The sequence below is a fragment of the Nicotiana attenuata genome, chromosome 10 (genome assembly GCF_001879085.1).
Source record: "Nicotiana attenuata strain UT chromosome 10, NIATTr2, whole genome shotgun sequence".
NCBI classification, from domain to species: domain Eukaryota; kingdom Viridiplantae; phylum Streptophyta; class Magnoliopsida; order Solanales; family Solanaceae; genus Nicotiana; species Nicotiana attenuata.
In genome coordinates, this window is record NC_031998.1 from 17,128,943 (window position 1) to 17,136,287 (window position 7,345).

Here is a 7,345-nt window from a genome sequence, read left to right on the forward strand (position 1 = left end):
AATATGGCCGAGTATGAAGCCTGCATCTTAGGACTTGAAATGGCCATTGACATGAACATTCAAGAGCTGCTAGTAATTGGAGATTCAGACTTACTTATACATCGGGTACGAGAAGAATGGACAACCAAGAACTCCAAGATACTCCCGTATCTGCATCATGTACCGGAATTGAGAAAGAGGTTCACGAAGACGGAATTCTGACATGTTCCCAGAATCCAGAATGAGTTCGCCGATGCATTAGCCACCCTATCATCTATGATACAGCATCGCGACGAGAATTTCATTGATCCCATTTCGGTGAAAATTCATAACCAGCTAACTTACTGTGCCCATGTTGAAGAGGAAGCAGACGGAAAGCCTTGGTTTCATGATATCAAGGAATATTTGGCGAAAGGAGAGTACTCGGAGCTTGCCAATCGTGCTTAGAAACGCACACTTCGGAGATTGTCCAACAACTTCTTTCACAGCGGAGGGATCCTGTATAGGAGGACTCCTGATTTGGGATTATTAAGGTGTGTTAACGCAAAAGAAGCATCCAAGCTGCTAGAGGAAATTCATGTAGGTACATGTGGTCCACATATGAATGATTTTGTCTTAGCAAAGAAGATACTCCGGGCTGGTTACTTTTGGATGACTATGGAAACAGACTGCATCGAGTATGCCCAGAAATGCCATCGCTGTCTGATACATGCAGACATGATAAAGGTACCTCCAAGCGAGCTCAACACAACAAGCTCACCATGGCCGTCCGCCTGGGGAATGGACGTCATTGGACCAATCGAGCCTGCCGCTTCCAACAGACACAGGTTTATCCTAGTGGCAATTGACTATTTCACCAAGTGAGTCAAAGAAGCATCTTACAAACCAGTGACTAAGAAAGTCGTGACAGACTTTGTCCGGGAGCGCATTGTTTGTCAATTCGGTATTCCAGAGTCAATAATTACTGATAATGGCTCCAATCTCAACAGTGACCTGATGAAAGCCATGTGTGAAACTTTTAAGATCAGACACAAGAATTCCACAGCCTACAGGCCTCAAATGAATGGAGTCGTAGAAGCCGCCAACAAGAATATCAAGAAGATATTGAGGAAAATGATAGAGAAACATAAACAATGGCACGAGAAGTTATCATTTGCTCTATTGGGATATCGCACCACAGTCCGCACATCAACCGGGGCAACCCCCTATATGCTGGTTTATGGTACAGAAGCCGTCATTCCCGCCAAAGTAGAAATTCCTTCCTTAAGGATCATACAGGAAGCTGAGCTCAACGACGCGGAGTGGGTAAAGAGTTGTTATGAGCAACTAGCTCTTATAGATGGAAAGAGAATGAATGCAGTTTGTCATGGTCAACTCTATCAGAACAGAATGTCCAGAGCCTTCAACAAAAGAGTCAAGCAAAGACAGTTCACGCCGCGGCAGCTAGTGTTAAAGAAAATTTTTCCGCATCAGGATGAAGCTAAAGGGAAGTTCTCTCTCAACTGGTAGGGCCCATACATGGTTCACCGAGTTTTGATAGGAGGAGCCCTCATACTTGCAGAAATGGACAGAGAAGTCTGGCCAAAGCCAATTAATTCAGATGCAGTCAAGCGTTACTATGTGTAATCTTTATGTCTTCCCTATATGATGTACTTTGAACTACGCCTGACTTGATTCCCGTTTAAGAGGGGATACGTAGGCAGCCCACCCTCAAAATTTCGTAGCGAGAGAGGTTGCAATGTTTCGAACCACGTCAGAGTCGTCGGTTCATCTAAAAACTATTTTATCATACATTTATGTTTTACTTTTACAAAATCATTCATGTTTATTATCAAAATTGCTTTGTTTAGCAACGCTACCGCAATGATACAAATGGTATCACCCGATCAAAGTAGAACGAGTCAAGCAAAGCCAGCGGGGATACGAACTAAACTTTCCCCCCTTTACAAAACTCACGATTTTTCTTTGGACGCAGGCACAAGGATTGCGACATCATTAAGACATACTGCACACTCATGGAACAAACATTGTTCAAGAATACGACTTTCCTTACCGTTACACTTACCGACATTTGCTATCCGCACACCGGTGATGTCCCGTATGTCGCAATGCTCCCAGTAATCGCAACGCCGCAACCTACTGTCAGCTAAGAAACTCTATTGTCATCTGCTATTTTATTTCTTGCATAAGGCTACTATTCTGCCTTCCAACTTGCATAAGGCTACCATTCTGCCTTCCAACTTGCATAAGGCTACCATTCTGCCTTCCGAGGCTAAGCTCTACCTCTATCTATCTTTTGCATTGCATAAGGCTACCATTCTGCCTTTTGAGGTTAAGCTCTACTTCCAACTGCATCTACATTGCAGAAGGCTACCATTCTACCTTCCAACTTGCATAAGGCTACCATTCTGCCTTCGAACTTGCATAAGGCTACCATTCTGCCTTCCGAGGTTAAGCTCTACCTCTATCTATTTTTTACATTGCATAAGGCTACCATTCAGTTTTTCGAGGTTAAGCTCTACCTCTAACAGCATCTGCATTGCATAAGGCTACCATCCTGCCTTCCGAGACTGAACACCGTCTCAATCCACATTGCATGGCTGAAAGATCGCCACATTGCATGGCTGAAAGATCGCCACATTGCATGGCTGAAAGATCGCCACGTTGCACGGCTGAAAGATCGCCACATTGCACGGCTGAAAAATCGCCACATTGCACGGCTGAAAGATCGCCACATTACACGGCTGAAAGATCGCCACATTGCACGGCTGAAAGATCGCCACATTGCACGGCTGAAAGATCGCCACATGCTACTGCATCCTTCATGGGCTGAAATATCGCCAACCCATCCAAAGGCGTCATCGTTCGGAGGCACCATCTTCATAGCCCGAGAACACCATGTCATGGCCTGAGGACCCCTTTCAACCTTTTTGCATATCATTATTCAAAGGCGTCATGGTTCGGAGGCACTATTCTCATAGCCCGAGAGCATCATTTCATGGCATGCGAGTCCTTTATTATATGCTTCATGGCCCAAACATCATGGTCTAAAGACGTCATCGTAACCGTTCAAAGACAGCATTCGTGGTCCAATGGGAATTTGTATCATGTCTAAATTTATGCATAGTATACGCTTGTAGTGTTTCTAATTGCAGGTACTCCAGTGAGCAACGGCCATCCCGGCAGGAGCAAGCCCGCTCCAATTCCTGCAGCCATATCAAGCCTTAACCATTCTCATAAGCCACCCAGTCGCCCCATCCTGGATATTATGTCCGTTCTTGGAAAGCCTCCATCGGCATACTCCGCCGACGGATCCTGAACTACATATGGCCTGATTCCTGTAACACCAGGGATATGTAGGCAGCTCAGAAGCCAGGGCGCGGTCTAACTTCTCCGAACCGTTTCGTTCGGTCAAAATTGGCCATCATATCTTTACCCGACAACTCTTTCATCTTTCCCGGGTAAAGAGGGGCAGCTGTTGACACCCAATTTTTCCCTATATATTTTTTCAGTATACAAAATAACTCCTAAAGGGCATATATATATATATATGCATATGTAAGCATATTCAAATGTTTTATTATTTTTCCATTATTTTTAAGGTTTCAAATCAATTTATTTTCATCTTTTATCCATAAAAAACCCAATGATTATTTCCAAAATTATTATTTTTTGGTAATTCATTTGTCGGACCTTTATATTTAAGCTAAGATATAGCTAAGGTATTTTTTTTTGCATATTTTTACAAATATTATTTAGTAATTTTAAGCTAAATTGCATATAATTGTAATATTAGTCCCTTTTAGATTTAGTTGTGTTTTATATTCTTAAAATTAAGTTCAGTATTTTTAAATTAATAATTATATGCTATAAGTCATTTTAGTGCTTTTAATTTGGTTCCAGAAATTAATTTACAATTTTTTCTAATTTTAAAAGGGGAAAAATGGCTATTCAAATGATAGCCCAATTTCATTTCAAGTGTAGCCTAAATTAAACCCCAAATCAGACCCAATTTCCCCTCGGCCCAATTTCATTTAAACCCGACCCCTAGCCCATTTAAACGACCCAACCCGGACTCCCACCTAACCCCTTTAATCCTACCCGTTGATCATTTAGATCAACGGCTCCTATACGCCTTTTCCGTTTTAATCCCAAACGACCCCTTGCCCTACTTCATTTCTCACCAACCGCCGCCTCTGAATCCCTCTTCTCTATCAACTCTCTCTGAAACCTAACACGAACCCTAGCCTCCGCCATCAAACTACACCCTAATTCACCCTAAACCCTGCCTAATCCATGGCCTCCCATGGCCATTGGAGATGTGTGGTGGCCTCCCATGACTCTTGGGTGTTTGTTTCTGTGGTTTTATGGCCAGCCCTCGAAGGAATCTGGTCCAGTCCTTGCTCGACTGCTGTTCATGGCTTTTCCGGTCATCCCTGACCNTTGGCATTCCATTGCTGTCATTTTTTATGTATATGGGTACAACTATCTCCGCTCTCAATGTGCCTATGATGTAGCGCCTGGCGGGCTGTTAGCTAGTGTGTATCATCTTACGAGAATAGAGGATGGTGTGGATCAACCAGAGGAGGTATGCATAAAAGTATTTGCCTCCAGGAGGAATCCTAGAATTCCGTCTGTTTTCTGGGTTTGGAAAAGTGTGGATTTTCAAGAACGAGAATCATATGATATGTTGGGAATCTCTTATGATAATCATCCACGCTTGAAACGTATCTTAATGCCTGAAAGTTGGATAGGATGGCCCTTACGTAAGGATTATATTGCCCCTAATTTTTATGAAATACAAGATGCTCATTGAATGATAAGAAAGCTATTTCCACTTAGACAATTTCAGATATTCAAGGATTGCACGTTCTGTTCTAGATTAAGCAGGTCTAATTTAGGGAATTATCGATAGGCTAACAAAAAAAGACAATTAGGGATTCATTGGAATTCTCACATTTATTTGGAAGATACTTATTTCGGATGGGTCACACCAATAGGATGAACCAAATGAGTTCTGCATCATGAACTTTGTACTGCGCACATTACTTAGACGGGTTCTAGAAAGGCATATAGGAAGGAATGGAGAAATCCGGAATGAAGAAATCGAATATGAAAGAAAAGACAAAGAAATGAGAGAATATCGGATTCTATTTCTTTGGATCTGAGCTGAATCTTGTCTATTTCAACCCCCCTAGATTCGGATTCTACTTTTGAGCCTTTCAACAATTAACCAATTTAACCTTTCGAATATGTATTCCGTATTCAAATTCGGTTGAACGAGAGGAGAAAAAAAAAGAGGAGATAGAATCCAATTCTTTTAGATACTTTATCTAAGAAACTCTACCCATCTAGAACATAGATGGGGTATATCTCGCCAAACTGGATAAAGCTATTATTCTAATCTAGACTCTAAAAGAATATGTATGTTGATTCATATCAATTAATTAGAAATTAATTCGAGGGAAGAGAGACCCATACAAATTAATCATGTGCCAGGAACCAGATTTGAACTGGTGACACGAGGATTTTCAGTCCTCTGCTCTACCAACTGAGCTATCCCGGCTATTCCCAATGTAGTATCCTCATTTTATTAGAGAACTGGGGTCTATGTCAATTACAAGGACAAAAGTAGATTAAAAATTTTATCAAAGCCGGGGAATTTCTTCGATCTTCAAAAAGATGACTTTGTAAGTTTCAGTATGAGTAATGATATTGATAGGGAATCATTCAACTAGGGATTCCTTGCTCAAAGATGCTCATTTCTATGTGTATCATATATATCACAAGACTTGTGATAAGAGAAAGCCATTTACGCTCAAATCCATTTCTAAAAGAATAGAGTGAATGAGAAAGATAAGGAATTTTGAACCGCTAAGGAAAGGGGGTCGGATAAATAGTTGGGGGGTGAAATAGTCTTTTTGGGGATAGAGGGACTTGAACCCTCACGATTTTTAAAGTCGACGGATTTTCCTCTTACTATAAATTTCATTGTTGCCGGTATTGACATGTAGAACGGGACTCTATCTTTATTCTCGTCCGATTAATCAGTTCTTCAAAAGATCTATCAGACTATGGAGTGAATGATTTGATCAATGAATATTCGATTCTTTCTTCAATGTAGAATCGATTCACACCAATTCTTCTATTTTTTATAGAAAAAATACGGATTCAGGTCATCATTAATCATTTGATATAGTATTCAATACGTATGTATATACGTTTATCCTTCACTTCATTCTTTTTTCTTCTGAAGTTTCGATGTAAGATTCCTCTACCAACGCATTTAACTCCATTTGTTAGAATAGCTTCCATTGAGTCTCTGTCACCTATACCGTTTTTTCTGAATCTTTGTTAGTTTCGTAAAACAGGATTTGGCTCAGGATTGCCCATTTTGTAATTCCAGGGTTTCTCTGAATTTGAAAGTGATCACTTAGTAAGTTTCCATACCAAGGCTCAATCCAATTAAGTCCGTAGCGTCTACCGATTTCGCCATATCCCCCTTTCTTTTTGAGATTAGGATCTCATTCTGATGTCATTCCTTTTTCTTTTTCTTTCATTTATACTGGAACCATTGAATTCATTAGATACCGATTCCTATCTCGAAAACGTGTTTTCTCCTCTTTGATTTTCTTAACTATCTTCTATAGGAGACCTTTTTTTGTCCAATCAAAAATGATTTTATGTGTTAACTCTACACTTAGATAACATGCCTATAGGATCTATCTAATAAATTTCTGCATTGTTTCACTTCCAATTAGATATCCTGCCGATAGGATATAATGGCTATAACAAGACGTCATATTTACAAGGTTAAAGATAAGATTCAAAATTAGATGTCATGCCCATAAGGTTAATATCACTATTTTATAGAAATCATGCCTATAGGAACTTCGATGTGATCAAATAAATCCTGCCTACTCCACTTCATTAGATAACATGCCTATAGGACCAAATCAGCCATTAATATTAGATACCATGTCTGTAGGGATTAAAATCAGCAATAATAGAGATTATGTCCATAAAATCTGAAACCAATTTAGTTAAAAATCAGTTGCCTCATACTGTGTTAAATTACTTACTCCTTTCATTAATGCGGTCTAGAAAGCATGCCTATAGGATCTAATTTGCTCGTTTAAAACTGTTATTGCTTTGCCATTTTTGAATCAGTAATAAATATCATGCTTATAGGGTATCATCAATACACACCTAGGCAAGCCTTAGGTAATAACGATAAAATTGAATCCGCCTTTGTTTAATTAGAAACTGATACAACCAGCAGGCAAGCCTGATTCGGACTGAGTTATGTAATAAATTGGCCTGCTTCAACAACTAAAACTCCCCTGTCTTAGTACTTTGAAATCAG

General features: G+C 40.1%; 1 non-coding gene across 1 annotated transcript; it reads right to left on the minus strand.

Annotated features, from left to right (window-relative positions):
* Nucleotides 5,473-5,545, minus strand: TRNAF-GAA. Its single transcript has one exon. It is a non-coding gene; the product is annotated as a tRNA-Phe (tRNA).